Below are 18,125 nucleotides of genomic sequence, written 5' to 3' on the forward strand. Positions count from 1 at the left end.
ATTAATAAGCTCGAGTGTTGAGAAGGATCCCCCGAATGGTTTGAGTGAATTCTAACTTAGCAACGCAAAGTCCGTCATGATCTCAAAAGTTTAAGCTACTTCTTCAGCTGTTTTTTCTGCAAAACTTACGAAGATAGGTTAAGAATTATGCTTGGTATTCTGCATTGTTCTAGGGATTCTCTTCACCTTAGCGATCATTTTGGCAAGCACAAGATGGCTTTCAGCCCTCACCATCATAGAATTTCTCCCCCTAATGTTTTCATTATTTCACAAAGAAATTGATAAAAGAAACCAAAAAAAAAAAGAAACCAAAAAGAAGAAAAGAAAGGAAAAAGAAAAAAAAAACCCAAAAGAAAGAGAAAAGAAGAAAAGGAAAAAAAAAACCAGAGTCAATCATCAAGCCAAGGGTATTCATTGGAATGAAAACCAACCAACTGTAAGGAAAGGAACTCTTGTTTGAATCTAGAGAGGCCAATGTGAGGAACTACCACATTGTAAGAAGAACCAACTTTCAAAATTGAGCAAAAGAAAGGAGGAAGACATGTATAAGAGAGTGGAGAACCAAGCTTAAATCAATGGGAAGCCAGTACCAGTGTTAGAGCAAGGATGACTATTGATCAAGTTCACCGCAAATGTTATAACATTATCCTTGAGAGGCTCGCTAGGCTGAAAAATTGAAAGGGTGACCTAGGAAAAAGTTAGAGCATGAAAAATGAGAAATCAAACAAATAGAGCTCGCAAGGTTGAAAATCCCAAAGGGGCGACTTTGGAAAAAGTTAGAGCGCAAAAGGAGAGTGTCAATACCCGAGTGAGCCTGAGCCATGAACTACATTGACCTGATTCCCATTCTTGGGATTCATAGGCAACTTCATTCTGAAGTTCGGTCTCAACCATATCCATCTCATCTATCTCAACCTGATCTTCTTGCCTAATTCACATCGTTTGCTTCGTACCAATCCATGAGCTACACCGACTATTGTTGTACTACACATACTTGCTTGGGGTAAGAAAGAACTAGCTTGAATCAACAAACAGAGCAATTTTCAATACTTGAACTTATCAGTAGAGTCTCTATCTTGAGTAAAAAAAAAAGGAATCCAACCTCGGGTTTTGCAAAATTGATTTCTAAAGAGAACATAAGTAATACTAAGGGCACTATGAATGATTAGTTACCTTGAGTCTTTTTTCTACTTTTGGGTCAGTTATGAGTTCTGTTGTGTCATACATGGTGTTTGTCTCAATCCGCGCTCTTCATCGAGTCACCATAACGCGTCTGTCGCTCAAAAGCGCTTCATCGAGTCACCATAACGTGTTTGATGCTCAAAAGCGCTCTTCATCGAGTCACCAAAGCATGTCTGTCACTCAAGTCTAATAGAGTTGCATGGTCAAAATTCCATACACAAGTGTTCGCTCTAAACTCAAAAACAAGTCTATATGTGGAATTCATAAACAAACTGAGAGTGCCCATACAAGGGGCATCGCGTTCATGATCACTGTAAAGTTATGTGAAGAATCCGTCACTGCTTTAGAGAGGTTTGGAGTAGTTTCTTGGCATATCAGGGTAGAAGAGAAACATGAGTTTGATGGGTTAGCAACTATTCCAAGATCTGATGATCCCCATCACACGTGTCTACATAATGTTAAAAACGGTGGCCAATAACTAGACATTAGGGGCAATTTTTAATACATTTGATCGGACCATCTATTGAAGAAGGGGCATGAAGCCAACCGGTGGCCAATAACTGGACACTAGGGGCAATTTTCAGTGCATCTAATTGGAAGTCATAAGTGACGGGAGTGAATGTCAAAGCTCAGAGACGACCCATTTTTGACAAGGCCGAAAACTTAGACAAATAGGCGAAATAAACAAGAGATGTGCCCACAGGCGTGCCCGCAGGCAGGGGCAAAATGCAAAATGATATGCACAAAGCCGAACGTAGCTCATGATCATGCAAAGCAGCAAGCTGTAATGAAGCACATATTCACAATAAATGCAATAGTCTTAAGCAAGAATGCAAAGCAAAACTACATTTCATGGAGTAAGAATGTAAGAGAATCATTCAATTCTCGCTATGTCTCACACGGAGATGATGCAATACTTGTGCAGCTCATCTGGTCGCACCAGCTTTTAATGAACCGTACATACAATATCGTGCCTACAAAAGAGAGAAACTTAACAAGCACAACATAGTTAGCAACACATGTTCAGCACTACATCGAATGCGGATAGACATGGTGCCGATGAAAAAGCACATCGCAATGCAAGAAGAAACGTGTGCGACAACGCAAATTTAAGCATGGAGGCATGATAATACCAATGAGACGTGCACAACAATGCAAGCGATGTGCATACTAATGCAAGTGACGTGCATAACAATGCAGGATAAGTGCAACTTCAAAAGCAGGTTTCAAACAAAACATCGAGCAAAGAAATGCAAGCTTTGGCGAGGGCAACTCAAATGGGACCTCCGGTTTACCTCCTGGAGGGGTTGTAACATACTAACAAAGGATACATCTTTCTCTTGACGAGTAACGATGAAACATTCATCGAAAGTTGGAGTTGAAGTTCCCGCGGAGGGATTTCGCACCGAAAAGTGCACTTTCCTTGTACTTTCTTGAGTGCCGGGGACTCCAATCACCACCAAAATTTGCAGGGAGCTCAAAGAGACATTGGAGATCACCTAGGAAGGATGGCCAACCATCATAGAGTACCACCGACCAGGTTTGATGCAAGGGGGTGGTCAGCCTACCAGGAAAGGTGGTCGGCCGACCACTTTGCTAAAAACAGGGACAGTTTGGTCCTTTTACATTCAAATCTTTAAATACACATGTCTAACTCACTGTTCCTCACAACTTCAAGTCCGAAATCAGCTTTCCTTCCTTCCTAGACCATTTTCTCTCTCAGATCTGCGCTCTATACGCGTTTTCCAACGCCCCACGCAAAGTTGTTTTGCGAAATCTTTCAGTTTTCTTCACTTTGGACCGATTAAAATTTGATTTCGGAGCTTCTTTCTCCATTTTCAACACTTGAGGTAAGTTTGTCTCGATATTTGGAACATTTTCTCAAGAGTTGACTTTTGTTGACTTTTTCATTTCCCGAGAGTTGACTTTTGTTGACTTTTTCCAATTTTGCCTAATTTTGCTTATTTTTCCTTCTTTTTGCAGATTTCTTGAAATGGCGGGTCATTTTCCTCACGGAGGAGGTCCTCCAGGTGCCGGGGGTGAGCCGGACATCATGTCCTTGCCCCCGAGGATTCGGCCATTTGATCCCGAGAGGTATCACCCTCGGGAGCACATCCTCCCCCCGAGTGTTTTCTATCATTTTACTGATTTTGATCGACGAGCACCTACGGATCTCCTGCTACGGGAGCCGGAGTCTCACCTCTCTCACTAGGCGCAAGAGGTACGTACTTCATTTTTGCATTCTCTGCAATGTATTTTGCATTTCTTGCGCATTTCATGTTTTTGCTATATATGTTCATCTGCTCGTTCTGAACACACTTGCACACCATACTTCTGCTTATTTTAGCACATGTCTCACAGCACAGTATCTTGTTAAGTTGGCACACAGCTCAAGCACACGAATTTCTGAACATGCAGCTCATACTTTGATAATGAACACACAGCCCACTATTTGATGGCGAGCACACACAGTCCACTATTTCTGAAATCTGAACACACAGCCTAAACTCTGAGATGAACACACAGCCCACTATTTTTGAAATTTGAACACACAGCTCAAACTTGTTGATTACGAACACACAACCCACTATTTTTGAAGTCTGAACACACAGCTCAAACACTTGATGTTGAACACACAACTCAAACTTTGAGATGAACACACAGCCCACTGTTTGACGGCGAACACACACAGTCCACTATTTTTGAAATATGAACACACAGCCTAAACTCTGAGATGAACACACAGCGTGACGACGAACACACACAGACCACTATTTCTGAAATCTGAACACACACCCCAAACTGTAAGATGAACACACAGCCCCCTATTTCTGAAATCTGAACACACAGTTCAAACTTACGAACACACAGCCCGCTATTTTTGAAGTCTGAACACACAGCTCAAACACTTGATGTTGAACACACAGCTCGAGCATTGAGATGAACACACAGCCCGCTATTTTTGAAGTCTAAACACACAGTCCAAACTTGTTGATTATGAACACACAACCCACACTTCAATTCTGAACACACATCTCACTGTTTTTGAAGTCTGAACACACAGCCCAAACTTGTTGATGTTGAACACACAGCTCAAACTTTGAGATGAACACACTGTCCACTCTTCAATTCTGAACACACAGCTCATACACTTCATGTTGAACACGCAGCTCACAACTCATACTTTCATTTTGAAACTGAATACATGTGTTCATTCTGAATGCAGGTATCTTCCCGCATTACATGAGGCTATGGCTCGATCATTGCTAAGGAGTGATACGCGGAGCTCCTGGAGGCTGTTCGTGATTTGGTTGACCAGGCAGGGTTCAGGCCCTTCTGTACGGGGATATCATGCTATCCAGTGAGCAGGACCTTGATGGGCGCCCTCGTAGAGAGGTGGTGGGACACCACCAACTCCTTCCATTTCTTAGCTACCGGAGATATGACGATGACCACGTTCTACTTTGCCGTACTGACATGCCTTGACGTAGGAGGCTAGCCGATCCCCTACGACGAGGATATGGGTGAGTGGAAGGCTGCCTCGATCTATCTGTTGGGAGCTCACCCACCGATTGACAGATCTTCGGGTAGAGTCCGATACACCTGGTTCTCCACACTGTACAGGGAGACTGCGCCTGAGACTCTCGAGGAGATTGCACAGTACGCTCGCGGGTTATTGATGTTCCTCCTCGGGACCACTCTGTTCTCCGATAGGCGGAACACCGTTGGACTTTATCTGTTGAGTGCTTTGGTAGACCTATCACAGGTCAACCAGTATGACTGGGGTGGCGCCGGCTTGGCTACCCTCTACTGCTACATGAGTGCGACCTCCCGCGGATGGGGGAAAATAGTTGGCGGCTATTGGAGAGCCTGGGAGGTACTTTCTGCCCTCTTGATTTACTTTTCTACTTTTCATTATCTGTACATTGCACACATGGTACACTTTACATTCTGTACTTTGCATTCCGCTCTCAGGATTCTGCATTCTCTATACAATTTGCATTCACATTCTGCACTCGGCATTCTATATTTTGATGGATATTGCCCTGTTTTCCACAGCTATGGGTTTTCATGTACTTTTCGACGCTAGCCCCGGAGCTCGAGGTGGAGGTGTCTCTTACGATTCCTTACTCACTCGTATTTGAGGGCCAGTACCGGCCAAGGGCTCGGGAGACTTTGCCCTACCTGCGGCAGTTTTTTGACACAGTGCGGACGACCGAGGTAATTCGGAACTCTTAGTTCTCCATGTTTTCATCTTTGATTCATCTTGCACATTTATGATTTCTAATTGGCTTATGCATTGGTTATCCGCAGATCACATGGCAGCCCTGAGCGCCCTTGGATAGAGATACCCGATTTCAGTTTGCTGGGGAATGGGCTGCTTCTTGGTACAGGATCCTATTTGAGGGCCCCGTTGGTAGGGCCTGGTTTCTGGGGGACCGCTTCATGCACCAGACGAGCAGAGTGTCACCGCAGCACCTCCGGACGATATGCGGTCTATTGAGGGACTCACTCCCCAGGAGGTTGATTTGGCTATGCTGGGCAGCACTAATGTAGCTCTACATTTGGAGGAGGGGGAGTTCACGACCTACCGTCATACATACTTGATGCCCCCATTGACAGGTGTCCGCACTCCCACCCGGAGGGCTACTGGCATGCCATCATCGAGTTGAGCTCGGGCTACAGATATCCCTTCGACTAGTAGGGCTGGCACATCGAGAGGTGGGGCTGGACTAGTTCCCCCGATTCCCTCGACTTATTAGTACGCCGGGTGGCCAGGTCTTCCGACCAAGTTAACTGGGTGGTGATACGGGTCATCTTACCCGATTCCAATAGAGCCTCCTATGCCCGATCACCGATATGTCAGTGATCCTGACTCACCACCGGTGTGTTCCACTGCTTTTCATTTACCACTCAGATACTTAGGCATTCATTTATTCATTGATGACTTGAGCTTATATCTACAGCCTCCCGGGGAGTATACTGAGGGGTTGCTCGGGTAGGTAGCCTCACTTGAGGGTATGGTCCTGCAGAAAGAGACACAACTGTTCATCGCCGGTGTTTCGATACTTTTTAGTTTTCTTGCATTTATCATACTTTTGATGACATGCTGAATTCGACTATTTCACTACATTGGTTGACTGTATGTGTAGAGCATATCTGACACACACCACATTCATATACTATATCTGCATGTACCCACTCCATGTAGTTTTCTTGCCACTGCATCTGATATACATATTGGCTAATGTATTCAAATTGCACTTTTCCTTTTCAGATGCCTCCACTACAGGCTGAGCCAGAGGCCGGGCCATCTAGGCCTCCTCGGGGAGCTAGGAGAGGCGGTTTGACCCGCAGTCGGGGCAGACACAGAGCGCCTATCGTAGAGGAGGAGTCCAGCGAGGCGGAGGAGTCTGCACATCCCCAGTCAGAGACATCCGCTGGTAGAGAGGGTGACTCTGGTTCCGATTCCGATAGGGGAGATGATGCCGAGAAGGATTCCGAGGCCGGCGACTCCGATTCAGATGATGATGATGGTGCAGAGGTTGTTCTGTAGAAGAGGACGAAGAGGGCCTCTTATTCCTGTGCTTGATAGCACTGATTCAGCTGTTCCTGCTTTATTTGCCTTTTTTACTAGTAGTTGTAGCACATTGTACAACATTAGGCAGTTTTATTTTCTGTAAAACTTGTACCATTGTCGTAAAATGTTGTGACAAAGGAAGCATGATTGAATGAAACAGCTTTTTTTGAAAAAGTGTTGTATTTTATGTTCTCAGCATCGCATTGTATCATTTTGCACAAAAATGAGATTTGAATGAAAATTGAGTATTGAGTATTGCCAAGTCAGGTAGTGAACCGATACCACAAACTAAACAACTCAACTTACTAAGAAACAACAAAACCTTAGTAAGTTTACAACTCGATAAGCAAAGCACGACAACGTTGATTAAACAAAAAGTAACAACTCACTATCCAAAACTCGACAACTCGACAAAACCCAACGAGTCGATAAACAAAACAACTCAGCAAGCAAAACAACAATTCGATAAGCAAAACAACAACTCGATAAGCAAGACTTAACAACAACTCGATAAGCAAACACATTTCGGAGAATCGAGGTAATGGAACGCATCCAAAACAGAGGGAAACGGAGACCTTTGATACTCCCAAGACATGTAAATGCTAGGAACTCTCTTCTAGATGCTAGAACAAGACCAAAGCCACACTTCTCTCCATGGTTGACCACCTAAGGAAGCTGGCCGACCAGTTTTCTGTCTTGGAGACCAAAGGGGTGGTCAGCCTACCAGAAAAAGTGGTCGGCCGACCACCTAGTTTGGCAACCACCAGTTTTGTGACACATGTCCCCCGAACAGTGTCTTATCCTCTACAAAGGACCCAGCTTCGTGGTTCATTCATTTCATCTCAGTTTTGCATCAAAATGGAGGCGTTCCTTACTGAAAATCTCACAGCTTGGGTTGCTACTTTGGATGGCTCGGAAAAGTTGAACTTCCGGGGCTTTGGCTTGAATGCACTATTCACGCTGGGCCGTACTCCACTGCATCTTCCTTTCCTTCATGCCGCAACAAGGTTTTGGAATCCGGTAACACATGTCTTTAGCTTTAGAGGCCAAGAGATGTGTCCTACTTTCGAAGATTTCCAAGCTTTGATGGAATCCAAGCGCAAGGAGGAAATCTTGCCTCAACTCCGATTTGGCCACGTCCAAGCCTTAGGACAAATGTGCGGCCTTAATTTGCATGACACTCGATCATTGATTCACGACGGGGAGCTGGACATCCCAAGCTTGGTCTGCTGGTTTTCTGATGCTAGTAACCACGGCGACCGTCAGTGGCAAGGCTATCGGCGACACGCGCTTTGTCTATGCTTGCTATCTCATTTCTTGCTTGCCCCGGGCTCTGGTGGGTTTAGCACTCGTTTGATTGAAGTGGCTGAGGGCCTGAAAGAGGGCAAAAACTGCATTGCCATGACATTGGCTGACACATTGATGGGCTTAGACGCTTTTCATCGCCGAGAGACGGCTAGGCTTGCGGGGAGCCCACTACTATTGCAGGTAATGTTTCCCACCCCATCTCACATATATATTGCTCACATCTCTCGGCCCTCAGGCTCGGTTCTTCTCACAAAATCCTTTTCTCACTTTTCTCTCATCGTACATCTCTCTATTCTTTAATCTCTTATTTTTCATCTCTCCCCAGGTATGGTTGATGGGCAAGTTGAGAGTAGTGGACTTGTGTCTAGTATACTCAGCTCGCGGCTGTTTATTCCGACGACGTCTAGTCAATGCTCGGGATGAGGGGTGGTGGTACAACTGGATGTGTAGTTTGTCCGCGGACCACAGTGCTTGGCGTTGCCCTTGGCTCAATCTGCTGGCAATGAGTTACAACATGACCCGCCAACCTGGGATTCAATTGATTGGCATGACACACTATGTCTTCTATTTTCCATTCCGGTTCCGGCGTCAGTTCGGACATGATCAGACTTGCCCACCAGAGGGGATAGAGTACCCTGCTGCATTCCCAGCCCGAGGAGCACAACTTGCCTGGTATGCCACAGCATGGAGGACTAGAGAGCTCCTGGCCCCCGCTCCCACTTTCAGTTGCACCTTGTCTGATGAGTGCATAGATCGGCTCAATGAAGAGGCACAGATTGGGCCCAACTTGGCATTAGAGGCTTTAACCAGCTCTGGAAGGGGGCGCAGGAACATCTGATTTATCTATGCCGCAGATTTATTGCTTTATTAGTACTTTCAAGTTTTCTTTATAAATGTAATAAAAAGCAACTTCAATTTGTATGCAAGAGCAGGAGAACTCTGTATTGAAATCAATGAAATTAAAGGTTGTGGGTACTGAAAATTTTCCACTTTGGTCCAAAAATGGTCTAAGTTGTAAAAAAGATTAATTTGAGCAAAATCAACTTTTATTAAAACTTTTCAAAACCATTTTCGGAGTGGATCAGAACTGGACACGCCTGAGATCTGTCACTGAGATGCACAACCCCGGATCCCAGCAATTGGAAAGTTGTCCCTAGTTTGAAAAGCACTACACCGGAGATTACAACCGAACTCTTGAATGTTGAATAGACAAAGATGACCGAGATGATCGAATGGACAAAGTTGATCGGGGAAAAGTTTATGGCTGAGCTTCAGGATGAAGTTGCCTACGTATCCCAAAGATGGGAATCAAGCCTTTCGTAGTTCAGACTCGGGTTCACTTGATTATTTTCACTCTCCTTTGTGCTCTAATTTTTGCCAAGGCCGCCCTTTGCGGGTTTTCGACCTTGCGAGCTCAGTTTTTGTAATTTCAATTTTTTCATGCTCTAACTTTTACCTAGGTCGCCCTTTCGGGTTTTCGACCTAGCGAGCCTCTTAGGTGTAATATTTCTTCAACTTGTCCATGTTGATCGGTTGTGAGAACTCTAGGCCATCTAGGTCCATCAGAACAACAGTTCCACCCGACTAGATAGACTTAATGATGTAGGGACCAGTCCAATTGGGTCTGAACTTGCCCCAAGGGTCGTGGATGGGAGCTCGGTTGTCTTTGAGCACCAAATCTCCCTCTTTTAGATTCCTGGACTTAACTTTCTTGTTGAAAGCCCTGGCAATTCTTCATTGATAACCCTGAACATGGTACAGTGCTTTCAGTCTTCTTTCATCGAAAAGCATAAGTTCTTCAAATCTGCTCGGCTGCCAATCTGCTTCGGCTATCTGACACTCAGCCAGCACTCTCAATGATGGAACCTCAATTTCAATAGGTAGAACAGCCTCTATCCCATAAACCAATGAATATGGAGTCGCCCCAGTAGAAGTTCTAATTGAAGTCCGGTAGCCCCATAGAGCAAATGGCAGCTTATCTGGCCAGTCTCGGTAGGTTTCCACCATCTTCTGCAAAATACGCTTGACATTCTTGTTGGCGGCCTCAACTGCTCCATTGGTCTGCGGCCAATATCTGGATGACTTATGAAAAGCCACGTTGTATTTGTCCAACAAGTCAATCACCTCATTTTTGAAGTGGGAACCATTATCTCAGATAACCTCGTTTGGGACGCCATAGCGACAGATGATGTTGTTCCTGATAAACTTTGCAACGTGCGACGCTTTCAACACCGCATAAGACTGGGCCTCGACCCACATTTTGAAATAATCTATCGCGACTAGAATAAACTCATGCCCATTGGACCCTTTTGGAGTGACAGCCCCGATCACATCGATTTCCCAAACTGAAAATGGCCATGGCGAAGTCATATTGTACAGCTTCGACGGCGAGATGTTCAAGCGGTTTGCATGGATCTGACGTTTGTGGCATCATTGAACAAAGCCGATACAATCCTCCTCCATGGTGGACAAGTAGTAACCCTGTCTGAGGATTTTTCGGCCCAGCATTACCCCGTTCACGTGTGCTCCGCGTTCTCCTCCATGGATGGCCTCCATTAGGCGCCTTGACTCTTCAGCCTCAACGCACAGCTTATGCATTCCCAGATGACCTCTCTTATATAGTTTTCCTCCGCAGATGATGAATTGGGCAGCCATCCTTCGGATTGCCCTCTTGTCTTTGGCATTTGCCCCTGGCGGATATGCTTCTTTCACCAAGAAGTTCCAGACATCATAATACCAAGGGTTCTCGTCTTGAACTTCTTCTATGGCGGCAATTGACTCATAGGCCGGTGCAAACTTCTGGTCAATAATGATCGGATGCATCCGGACTCCAGAAGGGATGTCTATCCTGGAAGATAGAGTTGCTAGTGAATCTACGAACCTGTTGTTTTCTCTTAGTAGATGAGTGAAGTTTAGCTTCTCAAACCGAGGAATCAGTAGGTCCAAGGTCTAGTGGTACATTATCATCTTTTCCTCTCTCACTTTCTGTAGACGCGCCCGCGTGGGGCCCTCGCTACTACAGTTCAGACTCGATTTATGTCGCGGTTCTAAATCTTGAACCAAAGAGTCCAAATCTGGCAAATCGTTTTGAGAAAAATAGATTTTAGGAAAGAAGTGCCAAACATGGACTGCTTTCCCAGATACAGAGTGGCCACCTAAATATTTTTTATGGGGGAATTTAGGAAACCCTGACTCGGTGCCGAAGGCCACATGTCCGTCATCACCAGAGTTGTCTCGGCTCGGGAGCTTGGGTACGATCGGGGATGGTCAGCTATGAGCACCCCCTTTCGCCCGGTCCGAAGACCGGCCTCTACTAACCATGATATCCGATTTTGAAAACGTTATGTGTTCTTATTCCATTTGTTAGCCTAGAATTACTATGTTATGCGCACAGCAAACAAGTATAGACTAGATTGCCTAATTTGGAAATAAGCATTGCATATCCGTTTGGAAATAAGCATCGCAAGTAGACTAAAATACGGATTTCAACGAGTTTTTCCAACTCAAACAATCCAACCTCCACCCACGGGCATTCAAACAGTTTATCTCATATAAGCACTTAGCCACATGATTAAGCATGCCGTCATGGTAGCATTCACACGCATGCGATATGCTAAAACATTTTAAAATACTTACATAGTACTCCGTGCCAAAACAAAGAACTTGTTAGCAGACATGCATGATCCAAGTCTATGTTAAGTGCCTAATGCATCGCATACAACATGCAATTAGATAGGCTCGGCTAATCCTAAACATGGCATGTGAAAATGCATAACCAACATGTATTCAGTTTGGAATTTGAAATACAGATGTGGTTAGAATGATGCGCCGAGCCCGGTGCATGCATGACGAATGAATGAATGCACGCATGCATAGTATGCTAATTTAAACATGCCCTAATCTACCATCAAAGCAGGTAAATAAAAGGGAAGAAAGAAGTGGGGACTGGAAGACATACACACACTCACCCACACTTATTACAGATTTGCCCTCACTCGGAGGGACCAAATAAATAATACAAATTAATCAACTACGCAAGCTAATTAAATATTACAAATTGCCTAATTAATTAACAAATTAACTAAGCTAAGAAAAACAGTAAACCGCCTCAGGGGAGGGCCAAATGCAGCGCATGCTCGGATCTTGCTCGGAATCGCACCGCTATGCATAGTCTGCCTCTGTTTTCCCTGCTATGCTCCTCTGAAGGCTACCAAAACCTCAGGGATGTTTCTCTGGATACTGGAAGACATCACCGGCCGAGCGGGATTACCACCGGCAGTGATATATAGCTACCGGCCATTGGTGAAGCTATCGGCAGCGATAGGAGTGCCGATCGGCACTTGGCACTGCCGGTCGACAGAGTGTTCCTGCAGAACCTGCAACTCACAGCAGCAGAGGACAGAACTTGCATGGCAATACAATTCAAGCAATGTATGCACTAATCATGCCCCCTATCATGTCTGTGACTCAAAGGGGCATGTGTCTCGATTCTTGGACCACCAATCACGCATTCCCATGCATGATGGCCCAAAGAACCAAGTGTGCAACTTTCATGTCAAATGAAATGCACACCAAACAAACAAACCAAGGCCCAATTCCTATCACCAAGTCAAGGGGTAAGGCATGCATGCAAGATGCAATGCAACCAAGGCATACAAGCTAAGGACGCAACATGGCATGGCAAAACACTTATGCAAGCATACAAGCAAACATGAGGCAATGTAAATTGATGGAAAAGTGGACTTACACATGATTTAGGCATCTCTAAATAGGCCTAAAACAATGGCCAAAATGACAAAAATAAGGGACCAAACACATACACACATGCACATGTTGAAGGCCTAAATGCTTAAGCATCAAAAGACTACTTCTAAGCATACTTAGGAGGGAATGATCATGGATAAATGACATGCATTATAAGCCTTGAAACTCATGTTAGAATGGTGTCAAACCAAGCAAACAAAATAGACCAAGCATGCAATGGATGGCCCAAGTACTCGAAGCAAGTCAAAGAGACTTGAACCATGGCTAAGCCAACCAAGCCTCACAAGGCTAAGAGGGCTTAAATTAGGCTCAAGGCAGACCTTGACCCTGCAAAAGGGACCCCTAGATGGCATCTAAGCGGCTCAAAATCAAAGGCATGCACAATGGCCATAACATGGAACATGCTACACAAGCTTTCAAAGCTTCAAAGAGGTATCCAAAATAAGCATGCAAGCATACTATAAGGTCTGAAATTATGCTACAAATGATGCCAAATCATTAGAATAAAGCAAGTAATGCATGCTATATACTCACACACTTGAGGCCAACAAGCCAAAATGCAAAGGAGCTATACTAAGCATGCCAAATCCGACCCAAACAACTATGGACAGACCTCTAGCATGGAAAAATAAGCATACAAGCTTCACAAGACTAAGCTTAAAACATACTTGAACAAAGGCTAACAACCTAAGGCACATTAAGGCAATAACATGGCATTACATGGTAGGTATGCTAAGCATGCATGGTGTACCAAAACCAACACACAACAAGGTTATACCATGGCATAATAAGCATGGAAAATAGCCAAGATATGATCAATACACTCTCTAACATGATGCTCTCTCAAGAGGCCAAAAAGGGTCCATTTCAAGGACAACAAGGAGAGGGGGTGGCTCTCCCCTTTTGGAGACTTCAAGGCACCATCTCCACCACTGAAATCACTCAAAATTTCAGTGGTGAAGAGGCCCAAACACCAAAGTCTCGAAACTTGCACAAAATAGCACAAAATGGGGACTTTCAAGGCCTAAGAGGGGTCAAACACCTCCAAACCAAAAAACACTCTTAATAAACAATCAAGAGGGCTAAAAAACAGAACTTTTTTGTATTATACACCAAGCTCAAAAACGATTTTAAGGCAGGTCAAAATACAATCCAAAAATGGGGAATAAAGGTATTAGTTTCTTACCCTTGAAGACCCCTTTAACAATGGTGCTCCAACAGCTCCTTCTAGGTTGAAAACAGCTCCAAAACTTCAAAACCAACCTCTTAGAACCTTAGAAGCTAAGGGAAGGTGAAACACTATGTGTTTGTGTGCAATAGTAAGACACAAATGCACTTTAACACACACAAGAGGGAGAAATAGAGATAGAAAGTGTATGGTTTCTAACCCTAGAACTCAAAACCCTAAAAATGGCTGTCTAAAAAAATATCCTAAGTCACTCAAGTGTCTCTCAAGTGTCTAACCCTAAGGCCAAGAGAGAAGGCTCTCTCTTATAGAGCCTTTTGTCTTGTAAAGCTTACAAGACAAGCTTCCAAAGAGGGAGATCCCTCCATACACGTGTATGGAGGGGAGCCAAAAGCAAGACAGCTGTGATAAAATATTTGCAAAAGCAGATGCACAGTAGTCGGCCGGCCAAAGATGCCATTTTGGCAAAAAGTAGTGCTGACCGGCAACAAAAGGTGCCGACCGGCAACAAAAAGTGCCGATGGCAGCAAAAACCAGCCGGTGACCTCTAGCCACTGCCGGTGGTGTGTGGGGATACCTCACAAGGCATTCCCTGCCCCTCCAAGGCAAAACACAAGTGTTTGGTGCAAAACCAGACACAAAACGGTCGAGTTCGGAGATCTTGAGGCAAGGCGGGCGAGCCGAGACTTCCGGGAACTCCAAACGAACACAAACATGGATAATCACCAAGTGTTCAAACGGTGACGTCCAAGTCTTGAGGACGGTCAAAAATGGGGTGTCTACACTTTCCAATCCCCCTTTGCTTGCGATACAACAAGGTTTGAGTCCCCCAATGACGTCCAACCGTCTTGCCCCTAGTTCCAGGGCCGCTTCTAAACCCACAATGCATGCTTCGTACTCTGCTTTGTTGTTCGAGACTTTGAATCGGAGTTTAAATGCTAAAGGGATACGGGAATTGTCAGGTGCTATCAGCAACACCCCTATCCCATACCTGTACTGGTTCGGCGCTCCGTCAAAGTACATCGTCCAAAACTCATCTTCGGTGTGCAAAATGGCCTCATCTGGGAATAAGTACTCAACTGCTTCACCTCCTTCAACTGGATGATCGACTAAGAACTCCGCTACCGCTCTTCCCTTGACTGAGTTGCACGTCACATATTTTTGATCGAATTCAAAAAATAACAGCAACCAACGAGCTAGCCTACCCATAAGTGCCGGTTTCTCGAAGAGATATTTGATGGGATCTAATCTTGAAACCAGCATTACAGAGTGAGCTAACAGGTAGTGCCGCAGCTTCCTGGTAGCCCATACCAAGGCTAAGCAAGCCTTTTCCAACGGTGTGTAGCGGGTTTCATACTCCAGCATCTTCTTGCTCAGATAGTAGATAGCCCTCTCCACAATGTCCCCAGACTCTTATGCGAGCATGTAGCCCATTGTAGTCTCAGTTACTGAAAGATACAAAATCAACGGTTTCCCCGACTTAGGTGGTGCCAACATAGGTGAGTTCTGTAAGTATTCCTTGATCTGTTCAAAAGCAGCTTGGCATCAGCCGTCCCATTGGAACTTCTTTCCTTTCTTCAGGAGACCAAAAAGTGGTTCACAACTCAAAGTTAATTTTGAGATAAACCGTCTTATGAATTACAATTTACCCAGAAAGCCTCGCACCTCCTTTTCAGTCCTTGGTGGTGGCATTTCTAGGAGGGCCTTGATTTTGGAAGGGTCGACTTCAATACCTCTCTGTGTAATCAGAAACCCTAGCATTTTCCCTGCTGTAACACCGAACGTACACTTCTGAGGATTCAGCCGCAACCGAAACTCTCTGATCCTTTGGAAAAACTTTTGCAAGGCGGTGTAGTGGCCCTCTGTTTCTTTGGACTTGACAATCATGTCGTCCACATACACCTCAACCTCTTTGTGGATCATGCCGTGCAATATTGTGGTCGCGGCATGTTGATATGTAGCTCTAGCGTTCTTCAGCCCAAATGGCATTACCTTGTAGCAATAAGTCCCCCACGGGGTGGTAAATGTAGTCTTTTCTCGGTCTTTAGGTGCCATCACTATCTGGTTGTAGCCAGAAAAGCCATCCATGAACGAAAGCAAAGCATGCCCCATTGTGAAGTCCACTAACTCATCGATATGCGACAAGGGGAAGTCGTCCTTCGGACTAGCTCTGTTTAAGTCCCTGAAATCCACGCATACTCGGATCCTGCCATCCTTCTTCGGCCCTGGAACGATATTGGCCAACCAAGTTGGGTATTCGGATACCAGCAGGAACCCTGCGTCAATTTGCTTGGTGACCTCTTCTTTAATCTTGAGGGCCTAGTCTGGGCGGATCCTTCTGAGTTTCTGTTTAATGGGTCAAGCCTCTAGGTCAAGAGGAATTTGGTGCTGTACAATCTCAGGTCCGATTCCAGGCATGTCTTCGTAGGACCACGCAAAAACATCTTTGAAATCTTTTAATAAAGCGACTAAGCGCTCGCGTTCCTCTGAAGACAATGTGGACCTGATCTGGACCAGCTGCGGGTCAACGTTAACAGTAGTGATTTCATCAACTAAAGGTTTAACAAATCTCTCTTGCTTTTGATCAATTAATCGTTGCAAAACCAGAGGAATGTCTTCCTCGTCGTTTTCAAAATTTTGAAAGTCCTGATTCAAGCAATAAATCAAAGGCACAGAAAAGTACTCAAAAACCACATCCATTCCATTCTCATTAAGCATTTCCAAATCGTCCGATTCTTCTGTTACAACAGACTCAAAAAAGAAAGAAAATTACGACCTAGACAGGATTGTGGCATCCGAGTTGTCACCCCCAGGAGTACCGGACTCAGACTCAGATGAGCTAGAACCTGATTCCAACTCAACAGATTCGATGGAATCAGATTCTGACTCACTACCTGACCCGGTGCTGCTTGACAAAAATCCTTCCTCGTACTACCAGATGAGAGAGGGTGTGATTGATGCATCCAAAATTTTTGATGGTAGGCCCGCAACCATTTCATTCCCGATCATGGACACCGAGAAGTTATCCCCCAAGCACTTCTGTACGATCGAAGGATCTGAAAGTAGACAAGCCAGTGCTATCCCCATTTCAATTTCAGCACTCTCAGAATCCACATTTTTACACTGCTCGACCTCAGCTGATGGGTCTATCTGCTCCTCGACAACATCATCCTCGGATAACTGCAGGTCGAAGAAGATCTCAAAACCTAGGACGCGCTTCCTCTCCACGTTGAACCATGGCTCTGGGAAGCCGCAGAATGGAAAATTCTCCCCCTCTCGGACGAAGCGTCCGTTTAGGGTACCCTGAATGGGTCGGTGTATTAACTCGTATGGCTTCCCTTCTTTCTTTGCTCTGGCTCTCCCAGCCATCTCCTTACCTTTCCTTACCCAACCCTCTTTGGTGGGCAGATAACCTAAGCCAAAGGTATGCAGGTTGTGCGGCGTTTCGGCCGATACTGCGATGCATTTCCGGCCACTCTTTCCCAATCCCACCCCGGGGATATGTTAAAGCTTGTTCAAGAGGTATATCGATTGCGTGCCGACATACACCCCCTTGTCAACAGCCAAGATGTTTTGCACGACTCGAACCTCAGCCAGAGTAAACCCCGATAAGAACACGTCCTCTATGCCGTGCTCGATTTCCAAGACTGGTGTAGACACCTCCGGTGGTGGATGGATTGATGAGTTTCCAAAAACTATAGCTACCCCCTTCCTGTGATGGTATTTCAACATCTGGTGCAAGGTGGAAGAAACTGCCTTTACCTGGTGCAACCACAGTCGCCCCAAAAGTAGGTTAAAGGTTGCGGGAACGTCCAAGAGATGGAAATCGATCTCGTGTTGTCCTGGACCAACCTGGGTCTGAATTTTGACAGTCCCCATCACCTCCCTGCTTGTGTTATCATACGCCCGAATCACCTGGGCAGTTGGCATGAAGTCCGCGAGCTTCAACCCAATTGCATATGCCGTCCTCGATGGGCACACATTAATGGCGGATCTCGTGTCGACAAGAACCACCGGTACCCACTTACCTCTACATTCCACAGAGATGTAGAGAGGTCTGTTGTGATTTGCGCCCTCAGGCGGTAGTTCTTTGTCAGAAAAGGT

The sequence above is a fragment of the Camellia sinensis genome, chromosome 10 (genome assembly GCF_055761805.1).
Source record: "Camellia sinensis isolate YWXY chromosome 10, ASM5576180v1, whole genome shotgun sequence".
Lineage (NCBI taxonomy): Eukaryota > Viridiplantae > Streptophyta > Magnoliopsida > Ericales > Theaceae > Camellia > Camellia sinensis.